Source organism: Dioscorea cayenensis, chromosome 12 (genome assembly GCF_009730915.1).
Source record: "Dioscorea cayenensis subsp. rotundata cultivar TDr96_F1 chromosome 12, TDr96_F1_v2_PseudoChromosome.rev07_lg8_w22 25.fasta, whole genome shotgun sequence".
In the NCBI taxonomy this organism is placed as follows: Eukaryota; Viridiplantae; Streptophyta; class Magnoliopsida; order Dioscoreales; family Dioscoreaceae; genus Dioscorea; species Dioscorea cayenensis.
The window spans coordinates 12260470-12287079 of NC_052482.1; the positions used below are offsets into that span (position 1 = coordinate 12260470).

The 26610-nt window shown below is 42.4% G+C and overlaps 2 non-coding genes across 2 annotated transcripts; one reads left to right on the forward strand and one right to left on the reverse strand.

Moving 5' to 3' along the window:
- The first annotated feature begins 1299 nt into the window (after window positions 1-1299).
- On the forward strand, window positions 1300-1406 carry LOC120274290. Its single transcript, XR_005540820.1, has one exon. It is a non-coding gene; the product is annotated as a small nucleolar RNA R71 (small nucleolar RNA).
- Window positions 1407-16216: 14810 nt separating this feature from the next.
- LOC120274263 lies at window positions 16217-16323 on the reverse strand. Its single transcript, XR_005540794.1, has one exon. It is a non-coding gene; the product is annotated as a small nucleolar RNA R71 (small nucleolar RNA).
- Window positions 16324-26610: the final 10287 nt, after the last annotated feature.

A 26610-nucleotide genomic window follows, 5' to 3' on the forward strand; every position in this document is an offset into this window, starting at 1 on the left:
ATCCGCCTATTGAAAAGTCATCTGAGTGTGTCTAGGCTCGTCCAAGCCTGCCTTCTGAAAGAAGGTGTATGGCATGATGTTGATACTGGCCCCTGAGTCCTCCAATGCCATTTCTTCACCCAAATTGCCAATATTACACCGAATGATGAAGCTTCCCGGGTCTTTCTTCTTGTTCAGCATGTTCTTTTGCAACACCGCCGAGCAAGAAGCATCTAAGATTACTGAAGCCTATCCTCCAACTTCCTTTTGTTAGTCAATAAGTCCTTCAAGAATTTTGCATACTTAGCCATTTGAGACAATGCCTCAACAAAAGGAATATTGATGTGGAGTTGCTTGAACAAACTGAGGAACTTCTTGTACTGCTCATCTCCTTGGTTATTCTTCAATCTAGAGGGATAAGGGATTCTTGTCTTGAATGGTGGGGGTGCCACCTCCTTCTCTTTGCTTGTTCCTTCCTCAACCTTTATAACCTCGGGTGCGTGTTCATTGGGCCTCTCACGCAAAAGCCTACCTTCAACATCACGATCACTTCTCAAAGTGATCGCCTTCATATGCTCTCTAGGATCGGTCTCAGTATTACTCAGCAAGCTTCCTTGTGGTCTTTCCAATAGAGACTTCACAATCTGCCCCACTTGATTTTCAAGATTGTGCAAAGAGGCGGTGTGGTTACGAAGTGTAGCCGCGACTGATTGAAATCTTCTATCTGATGATTGCACAAACCTATTCAAGGCCTTCTCGAAATCGGTCATTCGGGTCACCAAACCTGAAACTCAGTTTTCCATGTTTGGGGCTTATTGTTGTTGGAAACCTGATAGCCCCATGGCCTTTTGTGGATCTTGGTTGCTCCACAAAAAATTGGGATGATTCTTCCAACCCGGATTGTAGGTGTTGCTATATGGATTCCCTTGGTTCGTCATTGCATTACCCAAAAAATTGACATTCTCAACCGAAGATGCATCACCAATAGAGATTGGGCAATCAGAGGGAGCATGTAATCCACCACACCCGGTGCAAGTAGTCACTCCTGTCACTGTATTCGAAGTTAGAAGATCTAACTTCTTACTCAATGATTCCACTTGAGCCACCAATGAAGTTACTTCATCTATCTCATGGAGCCTGGTCACTTTTTTCTTCTCCCTAGCATTTAATTGGTATCTATTTAACTTCATTTCTTCAATTAGTTCACGGGCCTCACCGGGGATCTTGCTACCTAAGGTACCTCCTGTTGCCATATCCATGAGTTGTCTTGTACTCGGATTCAACCTATTGTAAAAGGTCTGAACAATTATCCACTCTAGGAATCCGTGTTGCAAGCACTTTCTCAGGAGCTCCTTGAACCTTTCCCATGTCTCAAATAGAAAATCTAATTCTGATTGTACAAAAGACAAGATCTCATTCCTAAGCTTTGCAGATTTTCTGGGAGGGAAATAATGGGCCGAAAAAGCTTCTAGCATCTCCTCCCATGTGGTAATCGATGCTCTAAATAATGAGTATAGCCAACGCTTCGCTCTCCCCTTTAAGGAAAATGGGAAGGCTCTCAACTTGATGGCATCATTCGTCACCCTGTTTATCTTAAGAATATCACACACCTCAAGAAAGTTCTCTATATGACTGTTTGGATGCTCATCTGCCAAACCATTGAACTGTGTTGATTGTTGCAACATGTGGATGAAAGCCGGCTTTAGCTCGAAGTTCTAAGCTGTAATCATGGACGCACAATACTCAATTGTGTCCCCAATACTGAAGGTCTGGCATAATCAGATAATGTCCGATGTTGCTCATTCTGTTCTACCATGTCTTCAGATTCTTCTACATCAAAATCAGCTAGATTAGATGGTCTTACACAGGTTCTTTCCCTTTTCTTCTAAGTGTATGTTAAAGTTTAGGATCCCCACTAATCTTCTTTCAAATAGAATGCGATGTCGGAGCCGTAGAACCTCTCGAAATCCCTAGTCAATCCCTCTTTAAACCCTAGTCGCCACTCTCCCTCAAGTTGAGGAAAAGATGGAGAAAAGAATTCTAAAATCGGGGCAGAAATTGGCTTTTTATATGGCTAGAATCAGGAATCCACACGCCCATGTGGGCGTTCTTGTGGATTTTTCGCACGGGCATGTGGAATTTCCACACGCTTGTATGAATTCTCTATTTTACTCCTTCTTCAGCCGTCTGTAAACAACACCTGCTATAATATTTACTACAGTATTTGCTGCAGTACCCTGCGATAATGCTCCAACCTTCCTCTCTAGACATACATCTTCTAACCACATGGTCTGCACAAACACAGAATAGGTAGGGATCATCCCAAAAATAGTTTTTCAAGACACTGAAAAACTTTTTCTTCTGTTAAAGACTGAGTCCTTCGTTCAGTACCTTCCCAGACAAACAGTTTGCAAAATCCGTGAACCATGGAGCATCCTCTGACTCTGACTCCTGAACTACATACAACTGCTCTTCGGGGAAGAAATCATTAATTTCCTTGCTTGCCGGTTCTTGCCCCTGGTAATCTCCCAATCTTGAAAGATGATCCGAAACTACATTTTCAGTTCCTCTCTTATCTTTTATTTCCATATCAAACTCTTGTAATAATTAGATCCAACAAATTAATCTTGGTTTTACGTCATCCTTGTTCATGAGATAGCGGAGTGTTGAGTGAACTATAAATACTGTGACCCTAGATAGATGAGGTATGGCTTAAACTTGTTGAATAATTCTCCTGAGCACTTGTGAGAGTCTTGCTAGCATAATAAATCGGTCAGAACTACTTATCTATCCTTTGACCCAAAACTGCTCCAACAGCATAATCACTTGTGTCGCACATGAGCTCAAACGGTTCGTTCCAATCCGGTATAGTTAAAATTGGTGCCTACACTATTCTCTCCTTCAGCAAGTTGAATGCAGTCAGACAGTCATTCCAAAATCAAAAAAGGCATCTTATTCAATAAACATCAATTAATTGAAAGCATAATAAAGAAATTCAATGAAACAAATACATCCTAGGATTCACAAATACCCAAGCACCCACTAGGGGTTTAGCTCTTGTGGAAGTGCACGGGTTTGTCAAAGTAATAATCCCGGGTGAGCGGGTATTGAATCCACAGGGAATAGGGAACAAAAATACTTAATTTGATTCTTAGCTATGCGAAAGATCAATATTGATAAGTGTGAAAATGATTCAATTCTCAACAATAAAAACAACAAGTAAGAGAGCAAAAGTAAAGAAGGGGGGTAAGGCAATCGATAAAGATGGGGTACCTGGATAATGCAACGCCTAGGATAATCATTTCAAGTGCAAGAACCCTCTATTATGATTTCTAATCAATGCAATAGTGAGTCATGAAAATCCTTAATTACATAGTCCCAAATCTAAGGTCAACTATAGCTAACTCTACACATGTCCCGGAGGAGAAATCGAACAATCTCAACACCTCGCACTCGCATAGAGTTGCAATGAGCACTAGGGATTCCAAGTGATAAATCTCTTCCTAATTATAGACCTAACAATTTGGTCCAGGTGGAAGGTCCCTAACCACGATTAGGCCCTAGATGCTAAGATCACCTCAGTGCTTCACTCCATTGTACCCGCAACTAAGCCCCAGTGGAGGTTCATCCCTTAGACCATTCACTCTATTATGGTCGCAAAGAACTCGAGGAACAGATGTAGAATTTATCACGTCGGAGGGGAAATGGGACGCTCCTGTACCTCTCGACTCACCCTCTCAACCCTCTCGAACCTAGCTTTGTCTGACGGTCATGGTGTGTCACTCACTCACAAGGTTACCAACAAGAACTCTCAACCCTAGTGTCATTCTAGGCGAAATGTTCATACAATCAAGCATTCAAGGTTGGAACTCACAATAAACATCAATTAATTGAAAGCATAATAAAGAGATTCGATGAAATTAATACATCCTAGGGTTCATAAATACCCAAGTGTCTACTAGGGGTTTAGCTCTCCATGGAGCTAAATACAATCAAAGAAATAGAATGTAAAAGCAATGAATCCATAGAAAAACCCCCTCGATGGTCATGCCGATGGTCTTGTGGAAAGTCCTTTAATCGTCGTCCAAGGATTCCTTCATCCGGTATAGGATATGCCTCGATGGAAGCTCCCCTACCAACCTTTTTCCTAAGGAATGATGATGTCGGAGCCGTAGAACCTCTCCAAAATCTTGGCCAATACCCCTCAAAACCTAGTCGAAGCCCTTTCACAAGTTGGGGAAAAGATGGAGAAAAAAATAGAAAAATCGGGGCTGAAAGTTTTAAATAGGGCTGAAATCGGGCGACTCCATGGGCGTGCATAATGTCACATGCCCCTGTTGAATTTCCACACGATCGTGGGTAATTTCCACACGGCCGTGTGGATTCTCTGGTTTCCTGCTTTCTAGCCGGCTGTGAACAGTGCTGCTACAGTATTTTGCTATAATTTTGCTACATTCCTCTGCAACAGTATCCGGCCTGAAATACTTCCCGAATCCATACTTTCATCAGGGTAACGCAAACGGGCACACATTCACGTCGTGGATCATTTGCTTCTTCAATGATAGGTAAGTTGGTGGAGCTCTTATTTTATGTGCATAAGTCAGAATGCTCGAGTTTGACTGTGTTTGTGCCCCTCCAAATGGTTGTGCTCAATTAAATACGAGGAGGTTGGCACACACTCTAGCATCTCACACCCGACCTATGTCTTCGCGCTTGAACCTTAGCAAGATTTGCTCCAGAATCGGTGCATTATGATCCACATTGGCTTCTTTCCTTCATACTCGGGCCTCACAACCCTACCTGTATAAAAGTAACATAAAAACACACATATTAGTGTAAAAACCCGAGAAAAGTAATGCTCAACATAAGGAATGAACGCTTCCCATTCATATCGCACAAGCACTTATCAAACTCCTCCACACTTAAGCTTTTGCTTGTCCTCAAGCAAACATTAAAACATTTTGTGCATCAATGAAGAAAATATTGAAAGTACTTGGCCTTAGGTTCACCAAGGTATACAAAGAGAGTATTGTACACATAAGGAAAATTTCAACACAAAATACGAAAAATCAATGCTCTAGCTAAAAACTTGAATCAAAAAGGACAACAAACCCGAAATCGTGTATGTGTGTGAGCTCACTCAAAACAACCCAACGTATACTCCTCAACGTTCTAAGTACAAGGGACTTATTTATCTACAAAAGTGACAACAATTTCAAAGATGGTAGTAGCCTCACGCATCCTCTAATGTAGCCCTTTCCAAAGCGGCCGCTAAGGTGGCTTTCACACTTTCGAGGTGGTAGCTCTTTCTACCCGAGTGGTAGCTTTCACTCATCCTATGAGATGGCTCTTTCTCTCATTAGGGCATAGCTACTATCCGACTTATGAAAGTAGTTTCATACTTCATAGGTGGTAGCTCTTTCCACCCAACAAACACAATTAAACAATAAAACTATTTTGTTCCTTCTTTTCATCAATTTTTTTTTTTAGAATTTAACACAAGAAACTACTATAACTAGTCCCTTTAACATTGAACATGAGTTTCCAATAGAGTTTAAAGAGTGAGTAGTGCACTGAGTGTACATCGGGCGAAAATTCCTAAAAATTCAAGCAAGAACTAGAGCATGAAAACATTCAATGTTAACAATTTTCCTAAACTTCAGAATACAATCATTGCAACTAAGGTGAACCGCCATTGGCTATGTGAGCATATATCAATCAAGAACAATAGAAAAGATGAGCACATTATGAAACTCCCCCCCACACTTAAGTTATACATTGTCCTCAATGTACACATGCAAGCTCACTCAACATGTATATCATTCAAAAATAGATGTGGGAGAAGCAATCAAAACAATACTCCCGTGACTCCTAGTGTTGCGTTTGATGAAGCTAATTCCATGGGAGTAGTGTTCCGATGGGTTGTGAAGCTCACACGACCAAGTACCTCAGCACCTTGGCCGTACCCATGACTAAGTCTCAATTCCCAAGATGACAAGACCATCTGCACGCATACACGAAGGGGTTCAGTGAAGCTCAATAAAACAAAACAACTCGAGTATATATAAAAGATAAAGCGATGAATACAACTCGATAATGCAAAATGAAAACAAACTCAGAAGGAGAATCCTTTCTGAGTGAAAAAGTCTAAAGAAAATAAAAATAAAATAAAATGCAAGAAAGTAAAGGAAAGGTCGAATGTCGGTGTCGCCCTCGGGCTCCTGTACTACTGCTGCTGCTGAAAAGGAACATGGTGGGTCCACCGGTGCTGGGGTAGAGGATGGAGGTGCTGGAGGAACTGAGGGGGCCCGAGGAGTCCTCAATAGATCTCATAGAAAGTCTAACTGGGCCATAAGATCTGTATACTGAGCTGACTGTATAGCACGGAGCTCCGCTACCTCGGTCCAAATCTCTCACATCGCTCTCAAGCCTCTCAATACGGTCATAAGATTGAGTACCCTGTGCTATAGAAGGTGTGGGAGTCTGCTGGAAATCTTCCACAGTATCTCCTTCGCTCTTGGTGCTATCTGGGGTAGCTGTAGCAAGAATATAGACCCCTGGCCCAAATCTCCGTACCAACCCCATCCTCCTGATCGTATCAAACGCAAGAGGAGTAGGCACAACTGTCCTCTCAACACCATTTAAAGCGTCGGCCAAACCCATTTACAAAATGAGTTTGGTGATGTAGGGACCAGCAAATAATAAACCCACTCTCGTCGAATGACCCTGGTACTGCAGAATATCCGCTAATATACACCCCAAATGAAGCGGCACATTATGGGCCATGGAGTATAAAAAGAGCAAATCCAGCTTGGTAAGAGCAGCTATGTTATCTGCTCGACCTGACACAGACCTGTTGATAACTGCGTGCAAATACCTGTAGCTGAACCGCGATAAGTTAGTGGCCTTCGACAACCCCGGTTCATACTCACCATGTCCACACAGAATCCTATACGCATGATATGGAGTCACTGATAATGGAAAATCTGTCGGTAATCATCCATACTCCACTGTACTTGTGTAAGCGACATCGTACAGGACTGTCCGAATCAAAAACTTAGTGACACTCATGGAGAACAGATGTCCGAATGCCCGAAACTGTATCGCCTCCGTAGTGTCAAATCTCCCATGCATCAAACGAAACTCAAAAGATGCTAAAACCTCAAGCATCAATGCGCGGTAAGCTGGCTCACTGATCGCCAGTAGCCTCCTCCAGCTTCCTACTGCTAGCATCTTATCAATTTCATTAGCCAGCTCGTCACTCTGCTGAATGTCTTTCAGCACTTGCAAATCCGTGACACAAGTCTGACCAAACCCGAGTGCTGAAAGTCTCTCAAATCGAGCTTGATGCTTGGGGTTTGAGAATTCCATGTGCATTGGATCAGGTGGGGTGAGTCTGAAATGCTTTACTTCATTCTTCTTCATGCGAGGTGCCATATCTGTAGTACAAAAGAAGAAAAATGATCAAAGAATCTCAAAAGCGATATACTACAGAATTCCACACGGGCTTGTGGAAATTACCCACGCCTGTGTGGATCTGCAGGGCGTGAAATCCCTGCACGGGTACAGAACAACTCTCAAAAATTAAATTTAAAACCACTTCTAGATGTTTCCTAAACATACACCATGCATGAAAATTCGCAATTACAGATATTTAATCTGTGAAAAATAAGTGTTGGAGAAGAAAAGAGGATGAAAAGGTTACCGAAGAAATAAATGTGAAAACTCTGAAAACCGGTATGATATGTAAAGCAAAATCCTCCAAAACAACAATGAGCAGTCGAACAGATCATCAGAAGTAGTTTCCAGGCGACTGGGGATGAAGAATGAGACGGATCACAAGCTTTTTAAGGAAAAAATCGCGTCTCTTGGAATTCTGTGCATCCACACGGGGTTGTGGAAATTCCCACGCCCGTGCGCCTTACTTCAAGAGCACCACAGGGGCGTACACACGTCCCTCTTCTCTCTCGGGAAAATGCTCTTTTGACTCTGACTGCTCTCGCACGGGTATGCGGAAAATACCCACGCCCGTGCACCCGACCCACAGGGGCAGCCGCACGCCCCTGTGGCTTCTCTGGACATCCGAGAAAAATACCAATTGTTCCACACGCCCGTGCAGAATTTCCCCATGGGCGTGGACATTCACATGGCCAACTCACATGGGCAGCCAAACGTCCCTGTGTCTTCTCGGGATGGAGGGTTCTCCCTGCAGAGTTTTGCACGGGCGTGTGGAAATTCCCCACGCCCGTGTGTGGTTCACAAGGTTGCTCACAGGGGCGAGTCCACGCGCCTGTGTGCTCTCGGGATAAATCGCCCAACTCCGCAAGAATTCACACGCCCATGCGGAAATTACCCATGGGCGTGTGACAGTCGCATGGTCGTTCACATAGCCAGCCGCACGCCCCTGTGACTTGTCTGGATGAACTCGCAGTGCAAATCCACGGGCGTGCGGAAATTCCAAACGCCCGTATGTTTTCTCTGGATGCCTTAGAAAATTCTGCAGGCTGTATAGAAAATGTTTTTAACATGTTTACACACTCAGAGCCTACTTTAATATGTAAGTTTTACCAGTGAAAAACATGAGAAATAGCTCAAACGACCAAAACTTTACCAAAACACATGAAGCACAAGATAACACTAATAGTCCACAAGAAAAGCATAGCAATGACATATAAGAATCAAAACACCAACACTCATGCTCTTATTTATGCAAACACTAAACTAAAAACTAGGAAAACAGTAATTGCTTGGGTTACCTCCCAAGAAGCGCTTGTTTTACGTCACTTAGCTTGATGTACCTCTTCCTTACCTTATGGGGGCTTGAAAAGAGTGTGTTCCATCCGAGAAAAATATTTGTTTGAGAGTCCAACCATCTTACCTTTGGCCTCCACGGAAACAATTTGGGTTGGGAATTGTCCAAGCTTAGCACAGGTGGGTCATTGGATGGCTTCAATCTCCTACCCACATCTTCTTCCAAACCCAAAAACTCTTTCCTGCAATTTATGAGTTGATCAATCCCAAAGAGTGGAGCTTGTTCCATTACCTTAGGATTTACTTCCTCTTGTGTATTTTCAGCTTGAAAGGAACATGACACTAACAAATCACCTTGAAAATTTTCTCTCTCACAAGCACAATCTTCATTCACAGTGTCCAAAATCTCAAAATGGTATTCAGCTTCTCCCTTTTCAATGTCTACACCAATGTAATCAATTTGCCCAACTTCTTCATTGTCGTTCACTACCACATCATCTCTACAAGGAACTTGAATTGCGTGCTGAAATGCTTGTTGTTCCTTGGAGAGTGTGTCAAGTATCCCCCCTAATTGATGCTCAAGGTTTTTATAGGAGGCTTCATGACATCTCAGTGTGGTCTCCATATTTTGGACGCAGACATCGGATGCTTCAATGAAGTTAGCTAATACTCTTTGTAACTGAAGTGCATCCTCTACGAGTATCTCACCCTTTTGACTTTCCTCTTAAGGGGCTTCCCAAAATTGTCCATCACTATTCCACAAGAAGTTTGGGTAGCCCTTTTCAATTGGATGATATGTGTTGCAACAAGGAATGCTCGGTTGTTGTCAAGCAAAAATTCAATCAACTTTTTCACTCAGAGCTTCAACCTGCAAATATAGAGCAACAACTGGGTCAATCATCATTTAAAATCCTTGCAAGAAAAAGTAAGACATGACAAAAGAAAACAAATGAGAATGATGGAAGAATAAGAAAGTGTGAAATAAATTTTTGTTTCTTTTTTTTTTTTAGAACAAATCAGAACAGTGATAGAGAAGAGATGTGAAATAGAATGAAGGGTAAATAGCTAAGAAAACAAAGTGCAAAGTATCTCTAAACGCCTATTCCCCGGCAACGGCGCCAAAAACTTGACAAGGTCCCCTTGCATATATCCCGCAAGTGCACGGGTTTGTCGAAATAATAATCTCCGGTGAGCGGGTATCGAATCCGCAGGGAATAGGGAATAAAAACACTTAATTTGATTCTTAGCTATGTGAAAGATCAATATTGATAGGTGTGAAAATAATTCAATTCTTAACAATAAAAACAACAAGTAATAGAGCAAAAGTAAAGAAGGGGGTAAGGCAATCGATAAAGATGGGGTACCCGGATAATGCTCCGCCTAGGATAATCATTTCAAGTGCAAGAACCCTCTATTATGCTTTCTAATCAATGCAATAATGAGTCGTGGAAATCCTTAATTACATAGTCCCAAATCTAAGGTAAACTATGCCTAACTCTACACATGTCCCGGAGGAGAAATCGAACAATCTCAACACCTCGCATTCGCATAGAGTTGCAATGATCTCTAGGGATTCCAAGTGATAAATCTCTTCCTAATTATAGACCTAATCCTTTGGTCAGGTGGAAGGTCCATAACCATGATTAAGCCCTAGATGCTAAGATCACCTCAACGCTTCACTCCGTTGCACACGCAACTAAGCCCCAGCGGAGGTTCATCCCTTAGACCATTCACTCTATTATGGTCACAAAGAACTCAAGGAACGGAGGTAGAATCTATCACGTCGGAGGGGAAATTGGACGCTCCTGTACCTCCCGACTTACCCTCTCAACCCTCTCCAACCTAGCTTTCTCTGACACTCGTGGTGTGTCACTCACTCACAAGGTTACCAACAAGAACTCTCAACCCTAGTGTCACTCTAGGGGAAATGTTCATACAATCAAGCATTCAAGATTGGAACTCACAATAAACATCAATTAATTGAAAGCATAATAAAGAGATTCAATGAACTGAATACATCCTAGGGTTCACAAATACCCAAGTAACCACTAGGGGTTTAGCTCTCCATGGAGCTAAATACAATCAAAGAAATAGAATGTAAAAGCAATGAATCCATAAAAAAACCCCCTCGATGGTCGTGTCGATGGTTTTGTGGAAAGTCCTCTAATCGTCGTCCAAGTATTCCTTCGTCCGGTATAGGATACGCCTCGATGGAAGCTCCCCTACCAACCTTCTTCCTAAGGAATGACGATGTCGGAGCCGTAGAACCTCTCCAAAACCTTGGCCAATACCCTTCAAAACCTAGCCGAAGCTCTTTCACAAGTTGGGGAAAAGATGGAGAAAAAGAATAGAAAAATCGGGGCTGAAAGCTTTAAATAGGGTTGAAATTGGGCGACTCCACGGGCGTGCATAATGTCACATGCCCCTATGGAATTTCCACACCGGCGTGGGTAATTTCCACACGCCTGTGTGGATTCTCTGGTTTCCTGCTTTCTGGCCGGCTGTGAACAGTGCTGCTACAATATTTTGCTACAATTTTGCTACATTCCTGTGCAACAGTATCCGACCTGAAATACTTCCCGAATCCATACTTTCATCGGGCTAACGCAAACGGGCACCCGTTCACGTCGTGGATCATTTACTTCTTCAATGATAGGTAAGTTGGTGGAGCTCTTGTTTTATGTGCATAAGTCGGAATGCTCGAGTTTGACTCTGTTTGTGCCCCTCCAAATGGTTGTGCTCAATTAAATACGAGGAGGTTGGCACATACTCTACCATCTCACACCCGACCTATGACTTCGCGTTTGAACCTTAGCAAGATTTCCTCCATAATCGGTGCTTTATGATCCACATTGTCTTTTTTCCTTCATACTCGGCCTCACAACCCTACATGCATAAAAGTAACATAAAAACACACATATTAGTGTAAAAATCCGAGAAAAGTAATGCTCAACATAAGGAATGAACGCTTCGCATTCATATCGCACAAGCACTTATCACTTGGCTTGTGCATTAATAGCGAGATCTTCACTGATGAAGCCGTTGTTGAAGAAGTAAAGCGACCTACAATATGTAAATGTGTGCCCATTTATGTTATCTCGATGAAAACATGGATTCGGGAGTGTTTCAAGTCGGCACTGTAGTAGTGCACTATAGCAAACATTGTAGCAATTCTTTGTAGCAGGTACTGTTCAAAGCCAGCCGAGAAAAGTAAATTCCACAAAATCCAAACGAGCGTGGGGAAATCATCCACGCCAGTGTGGAAATTACATTGACTGTGTGGTGAATCTACAGGGGCATGTGGATGCCCGATTCTAGCGCTATTTGTGGCTGATTTCAGCCACGATTTGAAGATTCTTTTCTCCATCTTTTCCCCAAATTGAGAGAGGGCGGCACCTAGGGTTTGGAGAGGTATTGGATAAGGATTAGGAGAGGTTATACGGCTCTGACATCGCACTCCATTTGGAAGAAGGTTAGTGGGAGAGCTTTCATTGGCACCGATCCGGCAAGGTGTATCCTAGGCCGGACAAAGGGACCCTTGGACGAGTAGACGCTTCTCCACAAGACCATCGTCATGACTATCGAGGGAGTTTTCTATGGATTGCTTATTTTTACATTGGATTTAATTTATTGTAACTAGCTCCATGGAGAGCTAAACCCCCTAGTCGGTCTTTGGATTTGTGAACACTAGGATGTATTTGTTTCGTTAAACCATTCATTATACTTTCATTAGTTAATGTTTTAACTGAGTTCCAATCTTGAATGCTTGATTGTGCGAATACTCCCTTAGAGTGACACTAGGGTTGAGGATTCTTATTGGTAACCCTTGTGAGTGACTGACACACCATGAGAGTTAGACAAAGCTAGATTCGAGAGGGTTGAGAGGGTGAGTTGAGAGGTAGCAGAGCGTCCTTTTCCCCTCTGATGTGATTTATCCTACCTCCATTTCCTCGGGTTCTTTGCAGTCATAGTAGAGTTAATGGGCTAAGGGATGACTTTCTGCTGGGGCTTAGCTGCAGAGGCAACAGAGTGAAGCGTTGAAGTGATTTTAGCACCTAGGGCTTAATTGTGACTAGGGACTTTCCACCTAGACCAAAGGGTTAGGTCTACATTTATTAAGAGGATTTATCACTTGGAATCCCTAGAACTTATTACGATTCTATGCGAGTGCAAGGTTCAGAGATTGTTTAATTTCTCCTCTAGGACATGTATAGAGTTAGGCATGGTTGACCTTAGATTTGGGACCATGTATTGAAAGATCTCCACGACTCGTTAATGCATTAGTTAAAAAGCATAATAGAGGGTTTTACACTTGAAATGATTATCGTAGGCAGAACAATATCCGGGAACCCCATTTTTATCAATTGGTCACCTCCCCTTTACAGTGTGCTCTCTTTCTTGTGTCTTTTACTTTTCTTACGTTATATCTTGTCACACAACTACTTATCACTTTAAGCTTAGTTAAGAAATAATTTAAGTGTTTTTATCTCCTACTCCTTGTGTATATGATACCCACTCATCTGGGATTTATTACTTCGACAAACCCGTACACTTGCTGGACATAAGCAAGAGGCATTTATCAAAGACCAATTTTCAGTTGGCTGAGGTCGTGGAATTTAAGGAGAGAGCAAAAGACAAGGAGGTGCCATGACAACATCTTTTTTGTGTGTACCGTAAGTCCACGGGTTATAGAAGTAATAAAAGTACCCTGGTGAGTGGGTAGTCGTATCCACAGGGAATAGTGATTAGAAACACTAGATTTGCTATTTAACTATGGTGAATATGAATCAATAGTGGTGTGAACAATATCAATGTGAGAAACAAAAGAAATAACAAAAGCAAGAAAGAGAGATGCAATAAAATGAGAGGAGAGGCAATCGATAGAAGATGGGCACCCGAATGTTACTCACCCTAAGACTATTTGCTTTAAGTGTAAGACTAATCATTATGTCTTCTAATTGATATCTAATGAGTCATGGAGATCTATAAACATACAGTCTCAAACCTGAGGTCAACCGTGACTAACCTACACTATGTCGCGGTGGAGAAATCGCTTAGTCTCAATACCTCACACTATGTGATAAGTGCTTGAGTAGACATATTTTTATATATGTTTTACATGCATTGAGCATCATTTTTACTACGGTTTATGTCTCATATTGTGTATTTGGTGTTCTTTTATGCATATAGGTTGTGAATGCCTTGAAGAGTAAAAAGGAAGCAAAGATAGGCTATAAAGACACAATGTTGGGAGTTCTTGTTCAATTCAAGGACCAAGACACGAGAGGAGTTCATAAATGTGGAGATGTGTGCCAACTTCCAAGAAGATTCAAGTCAATTCACTAGTTGGAAGGACACAAAGGTGGCCACATCTTCATGTTCCTTCTCTTTGTGAAGATTGCAAGACCTCTCAAAGATACATCGATGAAGAAAAGTTTTATAGCCTACCACATGGATGTGTGCTCGGACATGTGGCCTCAAGAGAAGAGTGTTTGGACAGTGTTTTTGTGAAAAGTACTGTAGCAATAGACTGCAACAATTTTGCTATAGTAATTTCACTATAGCAGTACTGTAGCGAAATTACTGTGGAAATTCCTTCAACCCACGCGGCCGCGTGGAAAATCCATACGGGCGCGTGAGGGCACGTGACAGTCGCGGTTTTGGGCTTTAAATAGGCCGTTTGCCCTATTTTTGATAGTTTTGACGAGGGTTTGGGCGAGCACTTTGAAGGCAAGGTGACCAGGGTTATGGAAGAGGTCTTTGGCGATATTGGAGGAGGTCATAGCATAGAGGGAGCCTTCGGTGACCTAGCTTTGAAGAAGGATTCTTCAAGATGTTTAGCGACCCATCAAGGCCATCATCATGAATTTAAGGGGGTTTTACTTCATGGTTTTCATTGCTTTTCATTGTATTAATCATTGTTTTGTAACTTGTTCCAAGGAGGGCTATACCTTAGTAGGTATTTGGGCATGTGAACCGTGGGATCTATGTTTTTGGTTATGATTTGCTTTATGTTTCTATTAAATCCGAGTTGATTTGAGTTTTAATATTGTATTCTCATTGCTTTATAGTTTAATTAATCCTTGTGGTTGATTGGATTCACATGAATTGTTACTTTGATGTGAGAGAGGTCTCCATTAGAGTTTGAACTTCAAGGTTAAAGAGGGTTGAGAGGGTGAGTCATGAGATAGTGGAGTGTCCCCTTTCCCTTCTGATTGAGTGTTTCCTATCTCCGTATTTTCTAAACTCTATGCAACCATATTTGGTGTGAGGCGTGAGATTGAGGATTTCTCCGCCGGGACCTTGTAGGGGGCTAGAGATCCTTCATCGGTAATTAGGGTTAGATCTATCTTCAGGAATCAGTTTCACTCTTAGGTGTCCCTAGAGCGTATTGAGGTCATATGGGTTGTGAGGTGTTGAGAATGATTGATTTCTCCGCCGGGACCTTGTAAGGAACTAGTACTTGTGGTTTGGAGGCAAGGGCCGGTAGTTCTTGGATTAGCTCGACTCATTAGACTCGGTTTAGAAGCATTTAGTGAATCACGAGCTTCATGTTAGATCTTTGGGTGAGCATTGTCCAGGTAGCTCATCTTTATTGATTGAGATCTCCTTTACTTGTTTTCTTGCTCGTTTGCTTGCTTATTAATTCTCTTGCAATTAGTTCATTTCATTACATCCATTGATTTCGGCTAGATAACTAAAAATTGGTTAATACTAATACTTCCGTTCCCTGTGGATTCGACTACCCCCTGACCGGGGTAATTATTACTTTGACACTCGTGCACTTGCGGTTTACACGCATATTCGGACGTGTCAAGTTTTTGGCACCGTTACCGGGGAACGAGATATTAGGAACACTAGGACTTGGTTACTTTAGTCATTCACATTTTTATTTACTATTTCCACTTCATACTTCTCTCTTTCGCCATTCTTATTGTTTTTTTTCATTGATTTCAGCTACAAGTTATTACCCGAGGAACCCTTCGACATTAGTTGAAGAGGATCCTGAAATTATGCGAAGAATTCGTAGAAGGGGCAAGGAACCTATTGAGGAATAGAATTTTCTAGCTGAAATAGAGGTTGAAGAATATGAGAATATGGCAGAACAAGGGGTCAACCAAGGACACTTTCAGATTTTGCTAGGCCTACAATTCATGGGACATAATCGAGCATTGTTAGGCCACCGGTAGCAGCCCAGAATTTTGAGTTAAAGCCGGGTTTCATTCAAATTGTTCAACAGTCCGCACAATTTAATGGGTTAGCGGATGAAGACCCAAACAATCATATTCAGAATTTCCTTGAAGTTTGTGATATGTTGAAGATCAATGGGGTTTCGGATGATGCAATTCGCTTGAGGGTTTTCCCATTCTCAATAAAGGGAAGAGAAAAATAATGGCTCCATTCATTGCCAAGAGCTTCAATTACAACATGGAACGAAATGGCAGAGGCTTTCCTTGCAAGGTATTTTCCTCCGGGGAAATCGGCAAAACTTCGTAATGAAATATCATCATTTGTTAAAATGGAGCTTGAATCTTTATTTGAAACTTGGGAACGATTCAAGGACCTCTTGCGGAAGTGTCCACAACATGGGTTCCCCAAGTGGATGGTTATTCAATCACTTTACAATGGGTTGAACTCGAGCAACAAATAACTTCTTGATGCCGCCGCAGGAGGAACAATGGGAAATAAGACCCCGAAGAAGCCCAACAATTGATTGTGGAAATGGATTTGAATATTGATAAGTGCTTGTGCGATATGAATGCGAAGCGTTCATTCCTTACGTTGAGCATTACTTTCCTCGGGTTTTTACATTAATATGTGTGTTTTTATGCTACTTTTACGCAGGTAGGGTTGTGAGGCCGAGTATGAAGGAAATGGGCCAATATGGACCATAATGCACCTATTTTGGAGGAGATCTTGTTAAGGTTCAAACGCGAAGACATAGGTCAGGTGTGAGATGCTATAGTGTGTGCCAACCTCCTCGCATTCGAGTGAGCACATCTATTTGGAGGGGCACAAAGGCAGTCACGCTCGAGCATTCCGACTTATGCATATAAGAACAAGAGCCCCGCCAACATGTACATCATTGAAGAAGCAAGTGATTCATGACGTGAATGTGTGCCCGTTTGTGTTACCCCGATGAAAGTATGGAATTGGGAAGTTAATCAGGTCGAAGCTGTAGCAGAGCAATGCAGGAAATACTGTAGCAACACTGTTCACAGCCGTCCGAGAAATCAGAGAAACAGAGAATCCACACGGGCGTGTGGAAATTATCCACGCCCGTGTGGAAATTCCGCACGGGCGCGTGTATTGTCCACGCCCGTGGAGTTGCCCGATTCCAGCCCTATTTAAAGCCGATTCAGCCCCGATTTTATTATTCTTTTCTCCATCTTTTCCCCAACTTGTTAGAGGACTTCGGCTAGGGTTTCGAGGGGTATTGGCCAAGGTTTTGGGAAAGTTCTACGGCTCTGACATCGTGATTCCATTAGGAAGAAGGTTGGTAGGGGAGCTTCGATCGAGGCGTATCCTATACCAGACGAAGGAATCTTTGGACGACGAGTAGAGGACTCTCCACAAGACCATCGACACGACCATCGAGGGGGTTTCTTTATGGATTCATTGCTTTTACATTCGATTTCTTTGATTGTATTAAGCTCCATGGAGAGCTAAACCCCTAGTGGGTACTTGGATGATTGTGAACCCTAGGATGTATTTGTTTCATTGAACTTCTTTATTATGCTTTCAATAAATTGATGTTTATTGTGAGTTCCAACCTTGAATGCTTGATTGTATGAAAATTTCCCCTAGAGTGACACTAGGATTGAGAGTTCTTGTTGGTAACCTTGTGAGTGAGTGACACACCACTAGCGTTAGACAAAGCTAGGTTGGAGAGGGTTGAGAGGGTGAGTCGAGAGGTACAGGAGCGTCCCCTTTCCCCTCCGACGTGATAGATTCTACCTCCGTTCCTCGAGTTCTTTGTAGCCATAATGGAGTGAATGGTCTAAGGGATGAACCTCCGCTGGGGCCTAGTTGTGCGTGCAATGGAGTGAAGCGTTGAGGGGATCTTAGTATCTAGGGCTTAATTGTGGCTAGGGACCTTCCATCTGGACCAAAGGAATAGGTCTATATTTAGGAAGAGATTTATCACTTGGAATCCCTAGAGCTCATTGCAACTCTATGCGAGTGCGAGGTGTTGAGATTGTTCAATTTCTCATCCGGGACATGTATAGAGTTAGGCATAGTTGACCTTAGATTTGGGACTATGTTTGTAAGGATTTCCACGACTCACCATTGCATTGATTAGGAAGCATAATAGAGAGTTCTTGCACTTGAAGTGATCATCCTAGGTGAAGCATTATCCGAGTACCCCATTCTTTATCGATTGTCTTACCCTCTTCTTACTTTTGCTCTTTCACTTGTTGTTTTTATTGTTGAGAGTTGAATCAATTTCACACTTATCACTATTGATATTCCACATAGTTAAGAATCAAATTAAGTATTTTCAATCCCTACTCCCTGTGGATTCGACCCCGCTCACCCGGGATTATTACTTCGACAAGCCCGTGCACTTGCGGGATATAAGCAAGGGGACCTTGTCAAATATCTAACAATGGAATGCAAGAGAAAAGAAGAAAGTGGTTGGACTCCATGAGATCGACGCGGTTACATCCTTGGTAGCCCAAGTAGAAGCATTGAGCAAGAAATTAGACACTTTGACTTCATCAAAGGTAGCCGCAATCACAAGTTGTGATGGTTGTTAGGGCTCACATATGTTTTTAGATTATCCTATCTCGATTACATGTTCAGCCCCAAGTGAACAAGTAGATTTTGTGGGCAATTCAGGAAGAGGACAAGGTAATCCGCATAGCAACACCTATAAGCAAGGGTGGAGAAACCACCCAAATCTCTCGTGGGGCAATCAAGGGCAACAAAAGACCACTGCTCCACCCGAACTTCAAAAAACACCTTCGATTCCGGAGAGAGTTTTAGAATTAGAAAGGGTTTTATCAAAGTTTATTCAATCAACCGACACAAGGTTCCAAAACATAGAGGTAATACTCCGCAATCATACCGCTTCTTTACATAATTTGGAGAATCAAGTTGCATAAATAGCGAAGTCATTGGTGGAGAGGCCTTTAGGAGCCTACCATGTAACACCGAGACTAACACAAGCGAGCATTTGAAGGCGATCACTTTGAGAAGTGGTCCAGAGCTACAAGAAGAGCTCACTGCTGAGAAAAATTCTGAAATTCTTCAAGCTAAAACCCCCATTGGGAAGACTGCTGAATTTCCTCAAAAACTGCCAAATGATAAGGTACAAGATAATGAGAAGCGGCCAGCTGCGTCACTTCCTTCATATACTCCAAGGATCCCTTATCCGGCGCGTTTGAAGAAAGACTAAGTTGATGTGCAAAACAGGAAATTTTTGGATGTATTCAAATAGTAACACATTAACATTCCCTTTGTAGAGGCATTATCTTAAATGTCTCATTATGCAAAGTTCTTGAAGGACCTCTTGACCAACAAGAGGAAGATGGAGGAAAGTGTGGTTGTGGTGTTAGAAGGGAATTGTTCGGCAATGCTTCAGAAGAATCTGCCAAACAAAATGAAAGATCCGGGATGCTTTATCATACCTTATGCAATCGAATGTTTGGGGAAGAAAAACCATTGGCCGTTTCGGGAGCTAGTGTTAATGTCATGCCGTACATATTGTTTCAGAAATTGGGGTTGGGAGAGCCAAGGCCAACCGCATGACTTTACAGCTAGCCGATCACACCGTTCGTCATCCTCGAGGTATAATTGAAGATGTTTTGGTAAAGGTTGACAAGTATATTTTTCCTGCAGATTTTGTTGTGTTAGATGTCAATGAAGATGCGGAGGTTCCATTAATTCTAGGAAGACCTTTCTTGAGAACCTCCAAGGCTCTCTAGACATGGATGGAGGCGAGATGACATTGCGCATTGGAGAAGAAAAGATCACATACCGTCTCGCCGAAACAATGAAGCACTCTCTTGACTTTGATGATACTTGTTATTTTTTTTATGTCAATGATGAGATTTCTGATGAGTACTTGCAGGAATTTCTCAATCCAGATCCATATGAGGTGTGGCCGGATATTGAGGAGGAGGACACAACCAATTGTGAAAAACATGTCCTCAATGAGCAACCTCAAGGAGGATTTTTGAAATAGATTTTTCACCGAGTCAAGAGGTCGAGACGTCACCACCGAAAGTATTCCAACACAGTAGGGGACAAGCATACAATGGAAGAGCCGACATTCCCTCATTCGGTAACATAGTTAAAAATTTCTCCTTGAGTATGAAGAACTTCTGTCCATCATGTGTGGAGGTTGCTAGGAAAGAGGTTTTTCATCTTTATGAGCCACCATGAGGTAAAAACAGGTACATCAAGCTAAGCGACGTTAAACAAGCGCTTCTTGGGAAGCAACCTAAACTTGTAATTAGTTTTTAGACTCAAAAATTTAAATTCTGCAGAAATAAATTCATGAGTGTGTGTCTTCATTAATTTTGTTGATTGCTGGTGTTTTCTTGGAATTTTTTCAGTGATTTGAATTATTGTTTATGTGTATAGCATGGGTTAGTGTCAATTTGATGTTTAATGTTGAAAAAAAATTGGTGTTAATTTGGAGTTTCAGGCACTTTTTGGACTATCTAAAGTAATTTTGCAGTCCACACGGCTGCGTGGAATTTTCGCGCGGTCGTGTATAGTACCAACGTGGGGGTGTGGAAAATCCACACCCCCATGTGCCTATAAGAACATGAAGGGGCACTATTCATCATCTTCCATTATCAAAGAAGCCTTTCATCTTCCACATTTCACTCCTATAAAACTCAAGTTTTGATCTCTAAAACCAATTGTTTTCAACTCTTTGGAGGATTAGAGGTGATTTGCCAGAGTTTACACTGAGTTTCTTCTCTGATTTGCCCCGGTGAGCCTTCACTCCCTTCCACCCTTTCCATGTTCTTCAAGGTCATTTTCATGGACTTTTCATGGTATTTTTATGGTAGTTCTCATAGGGAAACATGCTATAAACTTGTTCAAAGTATGAGAATGATTTGTATGATGCATAGGAGGCCACCTCCACCCAAAATGCCAGAGTCCGGCACCCACGCGGTCACGCGGCCTGCCCATGCAACCACGTGGGTTGGTGGCGCACTGGCCGCAGGGCCATGCGGCTGCGTGGCCCCCTTGGCCGAGAGCTGCGCCCAGCCACGCGACCGTATGGCTGGGGTGCATGGCCGCGTAGTGCGCAGCCTGCGCGCCCACGTGGTTCACCCATGCGGGCGCGTGACTGCTCGGCCGAGCCGAGCACACGCCCACGCGCCCGCGTGGGATGGAACAGAGGCCAGTTGGCCCTATTTTTTTCCCCGGCTCATTGCTCTTGCGCATGTGGTGCCCAGTTTACACTGTATTCATGCTGAACTGATGTTTTTAATTATTTTTTTCGCAGCTATGGCACCACGAACCAAGAGGATGGCCCAGAAATGTTCTTCCCATGATAGGGAGCCAACCCGACCACCGGTAATCGAATTTCGTGACCCCTTTCATCTGCAGCGGTTTGAGCATCTCCAGCACCTGAAGATTGGACAGTCACGTTTTATCGACTGGGATGCAATAGAGGACATTAGTCTTGCTGAGGAGGTCAGAGCACTTATTAGTGTGGGGGGTTGGGACCGATTATTCTCCATTCAAGAACCTATCAGGCGAGATATCACCTTGGAAGTTCTTGCCTTATTTTCTTTCAATCGTGACACAGTTGATATCAATTTTAATATTTCCATTGCCATTCATTTCTGAGCTTTTGGTCAGCCCCATAGGATGTCTTTGACCCAGTTCTCGATATATCTCGGATTGTACGATCAAAACTATGCTGATACTATCGAGTACACTGAGCTCCTCACCGATTATACTTATTATCTTACTCCACGGCAGGTTTTCCATGATCTAAGCGGTGGTCGTCAATATTCCGCAGTATAGTCGAAGGCCTCATTGCTTACTCGACTGGCGCACAAGTACATCCATGTTGTTCTTAGCAAGTCTGTGATAGGTTGGGGAGATGGTACTGGTTCACTTCGCAGGACAGATCTTTTGTATCTCCATTTCATGGTCAATGGAGTCCCTCTCCACTTAGGATATGTGGTTGCCGATTACTTTCGTTATCAGAGTGAATATTTGCGATTGGGAGCATTGTTCACAGGACCTTACATCTCTCGTCTTATGTTCAAGATGGGTCTTATCCGCTCGGTCAGAGGCGATGAGAGAGTCAATAGTCCAGCACCATTGGGTTTGGCTACTCTCCGTTTGATGGGCATTGTGAGAAGTACAAGCTCGGCGGATATGCACTAGTAGAATCATCATCTGGGGACGATGAGGAGCCTGCTGAGGCTACAGAGGCACCACTTATAGCCGAGCCCATAGTCACTGAGGCAGCTCCGGCAGCATCAGCCGATCTTGAGTCATCTTCCCCTCGAGTTCACGAGCATCTGGCTCGACTCGAGGCTGCCGTTGCTACCATCCTTGAGAACCAGGCACAGATTCGGGAGCATCTTGATCGTATTCAGCAGACTCTTGATGAGGAGGTCTCATCCACTTCTGTGCTAGCACCAGCACCAGCTACAGATTCTGACGTTTGAGGCGTCACATGCATGAGACTGTTATTTTAGTTTCTTGCTCTTAGTTGTTTTGTTAGTAGCTTTTAGACTATTGTACATAGAAAGGCTTCACCTTCTGAGAGTTATCTTCTGGTCTTTCTTTTGTGCGAGTATATGCTCTATTATGTTATTTGTATGAACTCGTATTTTCTTGAACCACTTATATTCAGTGCAGATGGCCTTGAGAGTGATGTTGATGGTGTTTTAGTCATAGAAAAGATCATGTGATGTTGTCACATGGTCACGTGAGCTTCACAACCCATACAACAAGCCCATGAGTTAGACTTCACCAAACGATTAAGGAGGAGTTTAGGGGAGTATTGTTTTAATTGCATTCCCGCACACATTATGCTTCCATTGTTATTATTTTTTTGTGCTTGCATGCGTACATTGAGGACAATGTAAATCTTAAGTGTGAGGTAGGGTTCACCTTATACATGACTTTTACTTGTGCTTTCTTGAGTATGCTCTTGTTGCTAATGACGGTTTACTTTAGGGTTTAGAGTTTAATTCTTAGTTTTTCAAGGTTATAAACATTGGATTTTATGATGCTCTAGTTTTCATCCAATTTTCTTTGAATTTTTTTGTCCGATTGCTCTTTGTGCACTTTTCTCACTCATTAGACCTATGAAGATGCTAGTTCATTATGTTTGGGACTTTAGTGTGCTAGTTTTTATAAAAAAAAAACAAGAGAATTGGAAATTGTTTATTGTTTGTATATAGGGGGTGGAAAGAGCTACCACCCATGATGTATGTAGCTACTATAATAAGTCAGATACTTGTTATGCCCTAATGAGAGAAAGAGCTATTTCATGGGATGTGTGAAAGTGATAAGTGCTTGTGCGATATGAATGCGAAGCATTCATTCCTTATGTGAGCATTACTTTTCTCAGGTTTTTACACAAATATGTGTGTTTTTATGTTACTTTTTTGAAGGTAGGGTTGTAAGGCCGAGTATGAAGGAAAGAAACCAATGTAGATCATAATACACCAATTTTGGAGGAAATCTTGCTAAGGTTCAAACGCGAAGACATAGGTCAGGTGTGAGATGCTAGAGTGTGTGCCAACCTCCTCGTATTTGAGTGGGTACATCCATTGGAGGGGCACAAAGACAGTCACACTCGAGCATTCCGACTTATGCACATAGAACAAGATCTCCACCAACTTTCCTATCATTGAAGAAGCAAGTGGTCCACGATGTGAACGTGTGCCCATTTGCGTTACCCCGATGAAAGTATGGATTTGGGAAGCTATTCAGGCCGAATACTGTAGCATAGCACTGCAGCAACATTGTGGCAAAATGGTGTAGCAGCACTGTTCACAGCCGCCCGAGAAAATAGAAAACCAGAGAATCCACATGGGCATGTGGAAATTATCCACGCCCGTGTGGAAATTCCACAAGGGCGTATGACATTATGCACGCCCGTGGGGTCGCCCGATTCCAGCCCTATTTAAAGCCGACTAGACCAGATTTTAGTATTCTTTTCACCATCTTTTCCCCAACTTGCGAGAGGGCTTCAGCTAGAGTTTTGAGGGGTATTGGCCAAGGTTTTGGAGAGGTTCTATGGCTCTGACATAGTCATTCCTTAGGAAGAAGGTTGGTAGGGGAGCTTCTGTCGAGGTGTATCCTATACCAGACGAAGGAATCCATGGACGACGAGTAGAGAACTTTCCACAAGACCATCGACACGACCATCGAGGGGGTTTTTCTATGGATTCATTACTTTTACATTCTATTTCTTTGATTGTATTTTGCTCCATGGAGAGCTAAACCCCTAGTGGGTACTTGTATATTTGTGAACCTTAGGACGTATTCATTTCATTGAACTTCTTTATTATGCTTCTGATAAATAGATGTTTATTGTGAGTTCCAACCGTAAATGCTTGATTGTATGAACATTTCCCCTAGAGTGACACTGGGGTTGAGAGTTCTTGTTGGTAATCTTGTGAGTGAGTGACACACCACGAGCGTTAGACAAAGTTAGGTTAGAGAGGGTTGAGAGGGTGAGTCGAGAGGTACAGGAGCGTCCAATTTTTCCTCCGACGTGATAGATTCTACCTCCGTTCCTCGAGTTCTTTGCGACCATAATAGAGTGAATGGTCTAAGGGATGAACCTCCGCTGGGGCTTAGTTGCGCGTGCAACGGAGTGAAGCGTTGAGGTGATCTTAGCATCTAGGGCTTAATCATGGTTAGGGACCTTCCACCTGGACCAAAGTGTTAGGTCTATAATTTGGAAGAGGTTTATCACTTGGAATCCCTAAAGCTCATTGCATAATAGAGGGTTGAGATTGTTCGATTTCTCCTCTAGGACATGTGTAGAGTTAGGCATAGTTGACCTTAGATTTTGGACTATGTAATTAAGGATTTCCACGACTCACTATTACATTGATTAGAAAGCATAATAGAGGGTTCTTGCACTTGAAATGATTATCCTAGGTAAAGCATTATCCGGGTACCCCATCTTTATCGATTACCTTACCTCTTTCTTTACTTTTGCCGTCTTACTTATTGTTTTTATTGTTGAGAACTGATTCATTTTCACACTTATCAATATTGATCTTTCGCTTAGCTAAGAATCGAATTAAGTGTTTTTACTCCCTACTCCCTGTGGATTCGATACCCGCTCACCCGGGATTATTAGTTCGACAAACCCGTGCCCTTGCGGGATATACGCAAGGGGACCTTGTCAGAAAGCTACCATCCTTGGTAGAAAGAGCTAGCACCTCGAAAGTGTGAAAGCCACTCGGGAGGCATCTTTGGAAAGGGCTACCTTAGAAGTTGTGTGAAGCTACTACCTATTCTTTCTGTTTATAAATAAGTCCCATGTTAATAAGAACTTGCTAGTGGACATAGTGTTGACATGAGTTGAGTTTTTCACACAAACACGCAATTGGATTTTATCACATTCATTTTTGATTGGATTGTTTGCTAGAGCATTGATTGTTTTGTCTAGTGTTTGATTCTCTCCATGACTGTAGAATTTTATACTTGTACTCTTTTGGTGAACCTGAGGCCAAGCACTTCTCTTTTCGTTCCATGAGTTTAATGTTTAATTTTGCTTGAGGACAAGCAAAGACTTAAGTGTGGGGGAATTGATAAGTGCTTGAGTAGACATATTTATATATATATTTTACATGCATTGAGCATCATTTTTACTATGGTTTATGTCTCATATTGTGTATTTTGTGTTCTTTTATGCATATAGGTTATGAATGCCTTGAAGAGTAAAAAAGAAGCAAAGATAGGCTATAAAGACACAATGTTGGGAGTTCTTGTTCAATTCAAGGACCAAGATACGAGAGGAGTTCATAAACTTGGAGATGTGTGCCAACTTCCAAGAAGATTCAAGTCAATTCACTAGTTGGAAAGGCACAAAAGCAGCCACATCTTTATGTTCCTTCTCTTTGTGAAGACTGCAAGACCTCTCAAAGATACGTCGATGAAGAAAAGTTTTATAGCCTACCACATGGACGTGTGCGCTGACATGTGGCCTCAAGAGATGAGTGTTTGGACCGCGTTTTGTGAAAAGTACTGTTCACACGCCCGCGTGGATGATAAGTGCTTGAGTAGACATATTTTTATATATGTTTTACATGCATTGAACATCATTTTTACCATGGTTTATGTCTCATATTGTGTATTTGGTGTTCTTTTATGCATATAGGTTGTGAATGCCTCGAAGAGTAAAAAGGGAGCAAAGATAGGCTATATAGACACAATGTTGGGAGCTCTTGTTCAATTCAAGGACCAAGACACGAGAGGAGTTCATAAATGTGGAGATGTGTGTCAACTTCCAAGAAGATTCAAGTAAATTCACTAGTTGGAAGGGCACAAAGGCAGCCACATCTTCATGTTCCTTCTCTTTGTGAAGATTGCAAGACCTCTCAAAGATACGTCGATGAAGAAAAGTTTTATAGCCTACCACATGGATGTGTGCCCGAATATATGGCCTCAAGAGAAGAGTGTTTGGACCGCATTTTCTGAAAAGTACTGTAGAAAAACACTTTAGCGATTTCAATATAGTAATTTTACTGTAACAGTCTGTAGTAAAATTACTGTTCACGCGCCCCCCGTGGAAATTCCATGCGCCCACCTGGGAGCGTGGAAAATCCACATGGGCGCGTGGGGGCACATGACAGATGCAGTCTAAGGCCTATAAATAGCCGTTTTGCCCTATTCTTTCTTATCTTTTGTGCTGCTCTTGAG